The sequence below is a fragment of the Paramormyrops kingsleyae genome, chromosome 4 (genome assembly GCF_048594095.1).
Source record: "Paramormyrops kingsleyae isolate MSU_618 chromosome 4, PKINGS_0.4, whole genome shotgun sequence".
In the NCBI taxonomy this organism is placed as follows: Eukaryota; Metazoa; Chordata; class Actinopteri; order Osteoglossiformes; family Mormyridae; genus Paramormyrops; species Paramormyrops kingsleyae.
The window spans coordinates 38,021,793-38,034,330 of NC_132800.1; the positions used below are offsets into that span (position 1 = coordinate 38,021,793).

Consider the following 12,538-nt stretch of genomic DNA (forward strand, 5'->3'; position numbering starts at 1 on the left):
GAATACTGTTTACCTCATTTGTAATTCACATTGGATAAAAGTGTGTGCAAAATGTAAACCCTTTTGGTACAGGCTAATTATCCATATTAATAAGGCTGAATTAGATTAGATTTGATTCTACTTTATTGTCATTACACATGTAAAAGTAACAAAATGCAGTTTGGTCTAACCAGAAGTGCAACCGCAGCAAGTGCAGGATATACAGTGGTTGCATAATTAGTGTTATGGAAGTAATTTACAGATGGGTTTGTGCTGTGAACATAATATACAGAATTAATATAAACAGAAATGTACAGATGGATTTATACAATGATAAGTTATGATTAAGTGAGCAGTAGTGCAATGGATATAATAGTGCAAATAAATTCCAGACAGGTGTCCAAGTAACAGTGCAATGGCAAGATACGGCAATATTTAGTTCCAGAGTGCAAAAATGCATTGTAAACAGTTCGTACTGTAATGAACGCCATGCAAATGAACAGTCTGGTAGTGCAAGCGTGCATGTAGACAGTCCAGTAGAGCACTGAAGCAATCAATGGTGCAAAAACACAAAGGTATAGCCAGGTATAGTAAAGGCAATGTGATCAGAGAGGGGCAGACTTCAATAAAGAGACAGCTCTGGAAAAAAAATTGCTGGTAGTGGTCTAAAAGCACCTGAAAGGCTTTCCGGAGGGTAAGACAGAAAACAGTTTTGGGCAGGATGAGTGGAGTCCTGGATATGAACTCGTGGTGCAAGCTTGTTTCATATGTGTTACATTCAGGCTGTATGTGGCATATTTGAGGATTACCCTGCCCTGTGTTTAATTTTAGTTAGGATTCATAATTTGTCTCTATTTTTCAAGCATAGTGAGAAAAACAGGAAACGGTGATGCAGACTCCAGGTCAGACTGAAATTCAAGCCATTGTGGAATAGCACATGGAACACGCTGTGTCATTTGGGTGCTCTGTATTTTGAAGTGCAGGCCCTTCACATACTTTGTTTTAGGATTATCTCATTATTTGTAAAATGCAAGACTGTGATGCATTGTTTTTCTGGGGGTCGCACAAGCAATAGCACAGTCTGTCTTCACAGTCTTCAGACATGATTTTTTTTCACACACACATTAACACTTTGCCTTATATTTGGCTAAATAATGTCATAAAATGTTGATGAAATTGTGATTAAGTGATTCAGTTCACAGGGCTGTGGTGCTACACATAAACATACAATAGGGGAAAAAAATTATATCTTTATATTATTCATTTTAAATTTTTTTTATTATGCTGCAATTCAAGTGACAGTTTTGTAAAAGCTAATGCTTTAACTTCGTTTGAATAATATGGCCAATATCAGTAGCTCAATCTGTGGCCTGCGTTCAGGCGGGAGTTCTGGACCTTTAAATTTGAATTTTGCCGGTTTGAAAAAAGCGAAGAGGCGCACTTATGCTCGGTGAGCGGACTGATGGTTTTGGCGGAAAGCTGTGCAAAGGTAAGCTTCTGAAAAACTTGTATGTCTGCCTAAATAATATTATTATTGTTATTCAGCTTAGTGCAGCTAGTATGCACATTAGTTTATGTTGTTTGAGGAGAAATATTTAACAGTTCAGCAGCAAAGCTCTAGCAGGTAAAAATTTTTAAGTAAAATGTTTTTGCTAATAGTTTACCCGAATGGAGCTTGCTAGCTATATGCCACTTGGTAACTATCCGTAACACTAACTTTTGATATACAGTACCTGCTGCTGACATACGTTCATATTACCTCGCCCTCGAGGTGGTACGTTACTAACGTTAGCTGCTGGCACAACCGTTAATGGGGCTGTGAAAAACGTTCGCAGTCACTCTCGAAGACGGCAAACAGTGCATTATTTGTATTAAGGAGTTAGATGACAAACGGTTAAATGTCTGTTAACAAAGATATAGTGATAATAATAATGATAAACCTCTGGCCAGAATTACATAGAGAGATGGTAGGCTATGCTTGTATTAAGTACAACCTCAGCTTTTCTAATAAGAGAAATTCCGGTTAAAAATACACTCAGTGCTTCCCAATCTCAGAATCTGAAATAGACGAACTGCCACAGCTCGTTTATCTTTTTACCTTTCACCATTTCATGTTTTAATGTGTACCATTTCATAATTCCACCAGAATATTATTATTACATACTATGGTTTAAAACAATACTCTAACAGCTGCATATCGTATTATTTACTATTAAGAAAAAAGAAGTATACTTAAGTAAAGGTCAAGTAATTGTAAAAGTAAACTTTTTTTAATAAGTATACTAGTATCAATGTACTAGTAGTGTACTTATTGTTTTACTAATTGCGTTTGGGACTAAACTGGCCCATTTTCTAGTTTATAAGAGTATACTTTCCTTTTTTAATTTTTAAATTAGTATGCAAATAGCTCACTTCAATAAACTTGTTTTTCATAAGGGAAATCCAAAACACAATATCTATTATTATTATTAGTAATGTTACTACAGCTTGTAGTACATAATACTTTAGTGTACTACAGTATTTTATCATTTGGGATGAACATAATTCACAGGAAATCCTTACAAACTGGTAATAAATGTGGATTGTTTTTAAAAAAGACTTTGTTAGTATTAAACATTTAAAATCACCAAGAATAAAAGTAATATAGAGGTCTTGTGCATTTTGGTATGTTTTGGGGAATCTAACATCTCTGAAATTTGGGAAGCTCTGGTCTATCAATCTTTAACTAATGCTAACAATAATGCACAAATTACTAATTAGGCACATGATTTTAACAGTGTGCTTGTGTTACAGAAATTTGCTGGTGAGGGGTAAAAGAAGAGTGGCAAGTGCACTGTCAACATAAAGGTATTTATTCTTACACAGAATATCTATGTAATTGTTTAGAATATCTATGTAATTGTTTTGTTTTTCTTTCTTTTTTAGAATACAGTACCTGGCTATTGACTTGTTACATTAATTTTTGAAGAGTAATTGTTAGTGTGTCATGGAGAGGGAAAACTGGAACATTACTCGAAGTAATTTAAGAAAAAAGGCTGTTAAAAGAGTCAACCAGTTGTTTCAATTTTTAAATGATGAGGACATCAGTGTTGAAGATAATACTGCAGAAAATAACGTGGAACATGAAGTAGTTGCTTCAGGCTTTGATTTGCCATCAAACTCTGGATCAGAGAGTAATGAAGAAAGTGAATCATTTGATGAAGATAACCATGTTGATCAAGGGGAAGATATTCCTAACAATGATTTAGCAGGTTGTTTAAGAGACTGGGCAGCACGTTTTGGTGTTTCATTAATTGCTTTGTCCGCCCTTTTGACTATACTAAAGTTCCATCATCCCTTCTTGCCAAAAGATGCCAGAACTTTACTTAAAACACAGACTTGCCATAGTGTTGCTTCTTTGGCAAGTGGGTCATTCTATTATTTTGGCATACAGAAAATGTTCAGTCGCTTTTTTGAGAAGTTGACATCAGTTGTTCAGAATCAGCACAGTTTCAAATTACAATTAAACATTGATGGTCTTCCAATTTTTAAAAGTACAGGTATACAGTTTTGGCCAATTTTAGGAATGCTCCAGGGTTACAGTAGAAAGCCTGTGCTCATTGCTCTTTTCTGTGGAATCTCAAAGCCTCAGTCACTGTCAGAATATCTAAAGGATCTGATTTGTGAGTTGAAATCTATGAGCACTGGATTTGTTGTAAATGGCAAGACCTTTTTTTTGACTGTGTGCTCTGTAATATGTGATGCGCCAGCGAGAGCCTTCGTTAAGGGTATTAAGTCACACAATGGGTACAGTGGGTGTGATAAATGTGTACAGCCAGGCATTTACATTAATAATCGCATGACATTCCCAGAGCTTGATGCTAACGTGAGAACGGAAATATCTTTTTTAAATGCAGAAGATGAAGACCACCATTTAAAGCATTCCCCATTTTGTGAAACCTCTGTCCCTATGGTCAGTGGATTTCCACATGACTATATGCACTTAGTATGCTTAGGTGTGATGCGTCGTCTTCTTGATTTGTGGATCGGTGCTTGTGGAAAGTTACGTTGTCGTATTTCTTCCACACAGGTGAAATTAATTTCAGACAAACTGCTTGCACTCAGAAGTTATATACCTTCAGAATTTGCTAGAAGGCCAAGGGGCCTAGATGAGAGGTTGCGTTGGAAAGCCACAGAACTTAGGCAGTTCTTACTTTACACTGGTCCAGTAGTTTTGAGGGATTTTCTGCCTACTGAGGTTTATCACAATTTTATGCTGCTGTCTGTGGGTATATACATCTTGGCAAGTCCAACATACTGTTTCCTGTTAAATGACTTTGCCAACACTCTGCTTAGATCATTTGTTAAACATTTTGGAGAACTCTATGGTCATGGGTTTTTAGTTTATAACATTCATGGTCTGATTCATCTTAGTGATGATGTGAAGGTGCATGGACACTTAGATTTAATATCAGGGTTTCCTTATGAGAACTATTTAAAACAAATTAAGGGGATGGTTAGAAAACCTAGCTCACCCCTGCAACAAGTTGTACGCCGAATATCTGAACTTCATTCAAACAGTTTGAATGATGAGGAAGCATGTAAACCCAACAAAAAATTTAGAATGCTTCACTCAGATGGACCGGTTCCTTCTGGCTTTACAGGAACAGTCTCCCAATTCAAAGAACTGGCAATTAATGACATTGTCATTAACTCATCAGAGAGGGACAGGTGTATAAAGTTGAACAACAAGATTGTCTTGGTTCAAAATATAATAATCTGTGAGTTCGAGGAATACATTGTTTACAAAGAATACAGACACATCACAAAGTTTTTTGACTATCCTATTGACTCCACAGAATTGGGAATTTGCTTTGTATCAGATTTGTCACCAAATTTGATGTGCTTTAAGTTAGACAGGATTCTGCAAAAGTGTGTCCGGTTGCCTTTGGAGGTTGGATTTGTTGTTATTCCACTTTTACATGCAGATCCATTCTAGGTTGCAGTCTTGTTGCCAGGTTGTGGTGGTTGTGGTAGACAGTGAAATTTTAAGTTTTACTTAATTTTTTATCTTGAAAAGAAATATTGATACTTTTTGAGCAGATCAACATCAAGTATAAACTGCGGAGAGAGCCTGCCTTTCATAATCCCTGTAGGTGTGTATCCCATGTTTATACTAATATCTTGAGTTTTAAAGATCTTTAAGAAAAAGAGGTATACTTGAAGTTCATTTTTATAAGTATATTTAAGAAAAGCTCAAGTATATGTAAAATTGTTCTTTATTTAGTAAGTATATTAATATCAATGTACTATTAGTGTACTTGATAGTGTACTAATAGCACTTTGGACTAAAATGGCCCACTTTCTAGTTTATAAAAGTATACATTCCTATTTTAAGTTTAAAATAAATAGCACACTTCAATAATCTTCTTTTTCATAAGGGGATGGATAACTTTCTTAAGTAAAACCTCTTTCAGTTATTTTTTAAAATAGTTTTTATTGTTTGTATATCATATTGTTCATAATCTTACAGCTAATGTCTGTTTGTTTTCTAAGCCATGTTTCACATTGTGGAGTTTCTGGAAACCCAAGAAGTTGAAGTTGTGCCAGCACTGTGGGTTGCAGATGAAATTTGTCAATGGCCAGCTCACTACAAACCTGACGAATTAGTGAAGGCCATACGGAGCCAGGAGCAGCCTGGACACACATGGGATACATTTCATGTTCGAATTTTATATACAGCTGGTATGCATATCACATTTACTTTTATGATTCATTGGTTTTACCAATCATCTCATGAGATTTTTCTAATTTACAGCAAACTACAAAAGTGCTCGACTAAAACTTCCTGAAGCTGAAGCCCACACTGATCTTCAAACAGCAGAGGAAGACGAGGATGTCAATCCAAAGAAAAAGCGAAAACGCCTGTAAGTGCAATACATTTGCCCAGAATTACCATCTAAAGCAGGGCTTCTCAAAGTCTACATTCAAAGGTCCAAATCTGAATTCACATGAATGTCAAAGGTCCAGAACTTGTGTCATCACGGTACCAAAATTTCAGTAGTCGGTACCAATGCCAGTAAAATTCCACGGCTACCAATTTCAGTACCAAAGCAAAACATGCTTATTTAACAACACACAATTTCATTAATAAAGCTCTTTATTGATATAGATGTTTAAAAGCATTGCAATTTTGAATATATTTAGTATACAAGTCAAATCTTGCTGAAATAGTTGTGTGCTTGCTGGAGTCTTTTATGCTGGTGAACATCCTCCTCTTACAGTCTACACCTGTAATACAATTTTGTAAACATACACTAAACTTCAGTAAGACAACGGACTGAATGTATATGTAATATTAGAACAAGCTGTTGTCTTTAAATAATTAAAGACAACAGACAAACTTTATAAACCTAGTTATCCAGCCTGAATGATATACATTAACACACAAACAGAGATGTTTATTAATAAATTTTTAATCTATCATTTAACTTAACATAAACTACAACATTCAACTCAACCACTAACAGAATTAAAAACTTACCGCTTTCTTCATGATTTGACTTTATTCTGAAATATTTCTTCATTTGGGTGTGCGCATTTTGTTGACTTTGATTAGCGCACCTCTGCCCATCACGTCTTATTGCGTCTGAAAAGTTTCCTTCTGAAAATGTGTCAAACAGCACATCAATTCCTGGTTGACACGTTACGTCTGTGCTACCAGGTCGTATGAACATGAGCTGCACCACGTGAAATCAAGCGGGTCCGGATTAAATTCCTTCCGGGTCCGGACTTTGAGAAGCCCTGGTCTAAAAAATAGTACTTTTAATTCATTGAAATCAATTTTGGTTTGATTTCTGTTTCCCATTACAAGACCAAACATTCGCTTTGAAAGTGAGAGTGAGGAGGAAGTTGCTGTCAAACAAAAAAGGACATTGCCTTCAGCCCCAAAAATAAAATTGCCGAACTTTGATATACAGTCTGCAGTAAGGAGAAAAGTTCAACGGCCTGAACCACAAGAACAAAGGACAAGCCTGGATCTCAGACAGTCTCGTACAAGTCCTGAGTCTAGGCAGTCTGTAAGAAATCCTGAGCCTAGACAATCAAGAAGTCCTGAACCAAGATGGTCTGTGACTAGTCCTCAACCTCATCAACTAGATGAAAGTCAGAGACACTCAGGAACAACTATTTCAAATGGTCTGGCTTGTAAGTAATTTATGGACTTTGTGCAGTTTTTGTCTATATATATAAATATATACTGTATATATATATATTATGCATATATATATATATATATTATGCATATACATATATATATATATATATATATATATATATATATATATATATATATATTTTAGTCTGGAGCATCCTTAATAAGGTTTTTTCCAGTTCAGCTGATTAGTAGTTTTCTTATACTGTATGTTCAATGTCATTTTTTCAGCTCTACTGCACAAACTTCTTACAAATCAAGAAATGATTTTGGAACAACTTAAAGTGATTCAGATGAATCTGCAAAAAACATGCCAACCTGCCCAGGGGCAGGATCCCCTCAAGGGAGAAGTGCTGCCGCTGAAAGATGTGACTGCCCTCCTTGCTTTGGAAAAACGTCTCAGAGAAGAGGAAGACCTCAAAAACAAAATGGTAATAACATTGCCTTACCACATAAAATAATAGTTTAGTTTATTAGTATTCCCAGCCACTTAAGTTGTATGTTGGACAGCAGTAATTCTATTCTCACTGATGGATGCACAGTATTTTTAACAATTTACTAGGTCACCCAAATATAAAATTCATAACCTGTTCATCCTCATGCCATTCTATGTATTTGACTTCCTGTCTTTAGCTATAGACAATTGTACTACATTTTTACTAATTTCTTTTACAAAATGGTGGAGTAAAAGCACTCAAGGGTAGTGTTGATGTCCATTCTAAAATACCATCCTAAATTCCAACTTAGGGAAAAGTTAAAAAATACCTTTTATTAGAACTGGGTTATGAGTGTGGTGTTGGTTTAGGTATCCATAGTTTTTCAATTTTACTTTTTCAGATTACTACCTTCAGTGTCATTGGAGGAGTTGACATTAAGGATAGTGTTTGGCGAATTATGAAGCACTGTTTTACCAACACCCTTGCCAAACAGCTCAACTGGCGTGGCATCAATGGCAAAACAGCTTTCCATGGACTGCATATGAAAGATGTAATAACTGGTAAGTGTTACATGCATTCATGTCATCAAACTAGGGATGCTCATTTTGATTAATTTTCCTAACCGACAACCACAATTTGTTATCCGAACATTAACTGTTAACTGTTCAGATTAGCATCTTACACATCCTTAAATTTCCATGCACCTGCAGTGTTTGTGACAACAGAGAAAAAAAAATAATATTAATAAAACAAATAAGATTAACAGGCCTGCATTAAAGGCGGCCAAGTTCAAAACGCTTCTGTGCAGCTATTTTAGTCATAGCAAGACCACGGTTCTATCTACTTGAATAGGGGAGGTAGATATTTCTGAAATCGCTAGTAAAAGTCCAAAATTAAATCAGTATTTCTGATCAATAATTAAACCTGACATTAACTATAACATACAATTAATTTCCCAAGCTTAAACTACGCTAGAAATCACCTTAAATGCTGCTTCAGCTTGTGCTCACGTGAAGCACACGCCTCAACTTACAGTAGCTATGTTTCCACCCTCCATTATTATGGGCATTTTGGTAAAAAAAAAGCTGAAATGTGTATCAGGAAGTAAGGATTTTGATCCCTTCAGCTCACTGGAGGGAAATGATGCTTTTTTTCCCCGCAAATGTTTAATACAATATTCCAGTTGTGTGTAGGTTTAATACGCAACTTTGGATGGAAACAGATAGTAGGTTTGCAACCATTCCCCATTCATATTAATGGTAGTGATGCTTAAATATATATCTTTTATCTTTAGCTGCGTTACTTTCATTTTCAGAAGTCGATACGCCAGCCCTCAAGAACGGAATTATTAAGTTGGCTTGAGAAAGCCAACTTACTGATATTCTATTTAAACTTACGATTATTATGATTATTATTATTATTATTATTATTATTCTGAGACTAAATTTTCTGACTGTAACTCGTCCTAGAGCTTTAACTCTACAAACTCCAAACTCAGCCCAGATCTTCAGACTGATCGGACTTACGTTTTTCCTAAAAATGCCGAAACTGGGAAAAATCCCATAGACTTACATTGACGGAATGTTCAAATGAGCCAAGACTATTCAAATTTCAACGGTCAAAACTCCCACAATCCCTTGAGACTCAATCAAACTTACCTTCTATGTACTATTTCTAATCCAATCAAACTTATTTATAAAAATAGTTTCTATAACAAATGATATAAGAATCAATTTTCTGCGCATAAAGTAAACTAAGACGCGATCAAAATGTTTGCTTAGGAAGTCCGGTTTCGATATTTTTTGGTCTAAAAAAGAAAATGTTGTGTCAACATCATTAATTAATCATTAGAATCACAGGAATAGTGCCCTCTGAAATAAAAGGAATTTCATGCAGAAAAACACATTCTCATGCTGCAAACATACCATGGTGTTTTAGCTACTGCTGACCAAACATCACAAAGAGAAACCTGCACAGAAACACATTTTCAACTGTTTACCACCATGGTATGTTTGCAGCATAAGATTAGATAAGCATAAGAGTGTGTAGTTCTGCATGAAATTCCTTTTATTTCCGAGGGCACTATTCTTTACTTTATACCACAGCAGAAAATGCTCAATTATAACCTAAACATAACTTGCAAAAGTCATTTTTACACCCTAAAATGACCTTGCAGAGGAAGAGGATCTTGAGAGTCCAGTAGATTCAATCACGTTTGCTGCTCAGCAGTGGCTTTCTTGCCGCTGACATTACAATATAATTAATTTTTAGAAAATTAGAAACTTTCCTTAAGTCTTTTTCTGACCAAGACCTTCTGTGATGTTTTATTGCTAAGTCTTGTGTGTTTTAGTGCTTAGTCTGAAATAGATTCATGGATGTTATTTATCTAAACATAGACAGTGGATATTAACTAATTCATATCATTCCCCTTTGATAACTTAAAATGAGATATTTCAATATCTGTACTTGTAAATACAATACAGAGCCAAAACAAGTATGGGACAAGGGTATGTAAACATTTGAATACTTGTTGGTTTGATATATTTTGTTATTTTGTTTGTAAATCGTATCAGTTCATTTAGTAATGCCCTTCAGAAGCTACTGAAGATATTTACATGTTTAGCAAAAGGCAAGGCATTCTCTGTTAACCTTATAGGCCTGGATGGAATCAGAAAGGATAGTTGAAGTACTGTATGATGTTCCAAGCAAGTGTCAAACTTGCATCTCCGTCCACTTCCAGAATGTCTTTAAAGTTTTACCATGCAAATCATGTTCAGAAAACAAGAACATTTTGCACTTGATTCTTGGGTCACCAGATTGTTCATATTTTTAGGGACTGTGAGAAACAACAGACTTACAGCAACAGCAACTGATCAAGAGGTTGAGTGCTACATAAAACGATGGCTTCACCTTGCAAGTGACCGAGATGGAGGGAGAAGAGAAAGAGAGGAGCGAAGACGGACTCTCCAGAAAAACTGTAAGTCAGTTGCAATGTCTGTTTTATAACATTTCTAGAAGCAAAACACACAACTCAAAACAAAATGTAGAAAATAATATTAGTTAAATAAATTAGTCAGATCTTGCAAAAACAAGAGAACATGCATGTTTTATTGACTCAACATTTTATTTTTAAATTATTTAAAGGTCTACAAGATCACAATGACACTGCTGGGCCCTGTCAAGAAGAACACTAAAAATGTTTACATAGTGTCTATTGCCACGTTTTACACTCTGAATAGTTAAAGAGTTATCTTATAAAAACGTATTGTTCTGTGTTATTGTGTATAGTGTTTCTAATTAAGCTATTTTGTGACTGTATATTTTTTTGTTTTGTTATTGAATATTTAGCAAAAATGTAAACAGATCATTGATAATAATACTAAATGATGCAATAATTTCAGGAATGTTTTCTTTTGGATTCACTTTTTTCACATTTTTTCTACAGTGTTTTTTGTAAAGCTCTTTTGTGTTCATGATTTAATTATTTCAGGAATGTTTTCTTCCTACCTTTAAACATAAGAAGGCTATTTTTCATTTCTCTTTACTGAATGTTTAAACGTTGTTGATAAATGATTTATTTTTTCATAAAGTGTTTCTTGCAAAGCTATTTTGTGTTTGTTTTAATTAGTTATTGTTATTTTGTTAATACATGATTAACTTGCCATTGTCATTGAGTAAAATATAGTATGTGGCCTATTTAGGGTAAAGTTATAGTTTTTTATATTAAATCTTATCTGACCTGTATCTGACCTGTGGCCTGCTTGTGAACCACATCTAGCAAATACAGTACACTGCCATAATGTCACAATTTCATTCAGCAAGTGGGCCGTATAAACAATATGGATGTGAGAAAGTCCAGGGTAAGAATAACAATCAACAGTGGTGCAAATTAGGGTAATTTCTGTTATATCTGTAATTTCATGGTTATCATTCCATGTGGTATGTGGGCTGGATGTAAGTGTCAGGTTTGGCCGAATCTGGGCCAGAATAAAAGCAAACTGTGGCCCAGAATAGGGTCAGTTCTGGTTCATTTGGTTGAATTCTGGCTGATATGTGGTATTGCTATGGCTTTTATGTGGCTCAGATCTGGCAAACAGGAGTGGACCGCCCAAGTGCCATCATTCCATGCGGTATGTGGGCCGGATGTAAGCGTCTGGTGTGGGCCAGATCTGGGCCAGAATAAAAGCAAACTGTGGCCCAGAATAGGGTCAGTTCTGGTTCATTTGGTTGAATTCTGGCTGATATGTGGTATTGCTATGGCTTTTATGTGGCTCAGATCTGGCAAACAGGAGTGGACCGCCCAAGTGCCATCATTCCATGCGGTATGTGGGCCGGATGTAAGCGTCTGGTGTGGGCCAGATCTGGGCCAGAATAAAAGCAAACTGTGGCCCAGAATAGGGTCAGTTCTGGTTCATTTGGTTGAATTCTGGCTGATATGTGGTATTGCTATGGCTTTTATGTGGCTCAGATCTGGCAAACAGGAGTGGACCGCCCAAGTGCCATCATTCCATGCGGTATGTGGGCCGGATGTAAGCGTCTGGTGTGGGCCAGATCTGGGCCAGAATAAAAGCAAACTGTGGCCCAGAATAGGGTCAGTTCTGGTTCATTTGGTTGAATTCTGGCTGATATGTGGTATTGCTATGGCTTTTATGTGGCTTAGATCTGGCAAACAGGAGTGGACCGCCCAAGTGCCATCATTCCATGCAGTATGTGGGCCGGATGTAAGCGTCTGGTGTGGGCCAGATCTGGGCCAGAATAAAAGCAAACTGTGGCCCAGAATAGGGTCAGTTCAGGTTCATTTGGTTGAATTCTGGCTGATATGTGGTATTGCTATGGCTTTTATGTGGCTCAGATCTGGCAAACAGGAGTGGACCGCCCAAGTGCCATCATTCCATGCGGTATGTGGGCCGGATGTAAGCGTCTGGTGTGG

General features: G+C 36.2%; 1 long non-coding RNA gene across 1 annotated transcript; it reads left to right on the forward strand.

Annotated features, from left to right (window-relative positions):
- Positions 1–354: 354 nt before the first annotated feature.
- On the forward strand, positions 355–11,619 carry LOC111856862 (uncharacterized). The gene is made up of 10 exons (XR_011990037.1): positions 355–1,468; positions 2,773–2,826; positions 5,062–5,114; positions 5,515–5,703; positions 5,777–5,885; positions 6,833–7,155; positions 7,403–7,602; positions 8,009–8,168; positions 10,442–10,585; positions 10,753–11,619. It is a non-coding gene; the product is annotated as an uncharacterized lncRNA (long non-coding RNA).
- Positions 11,620–12,538: the final 919 nt, after the last annotated feature.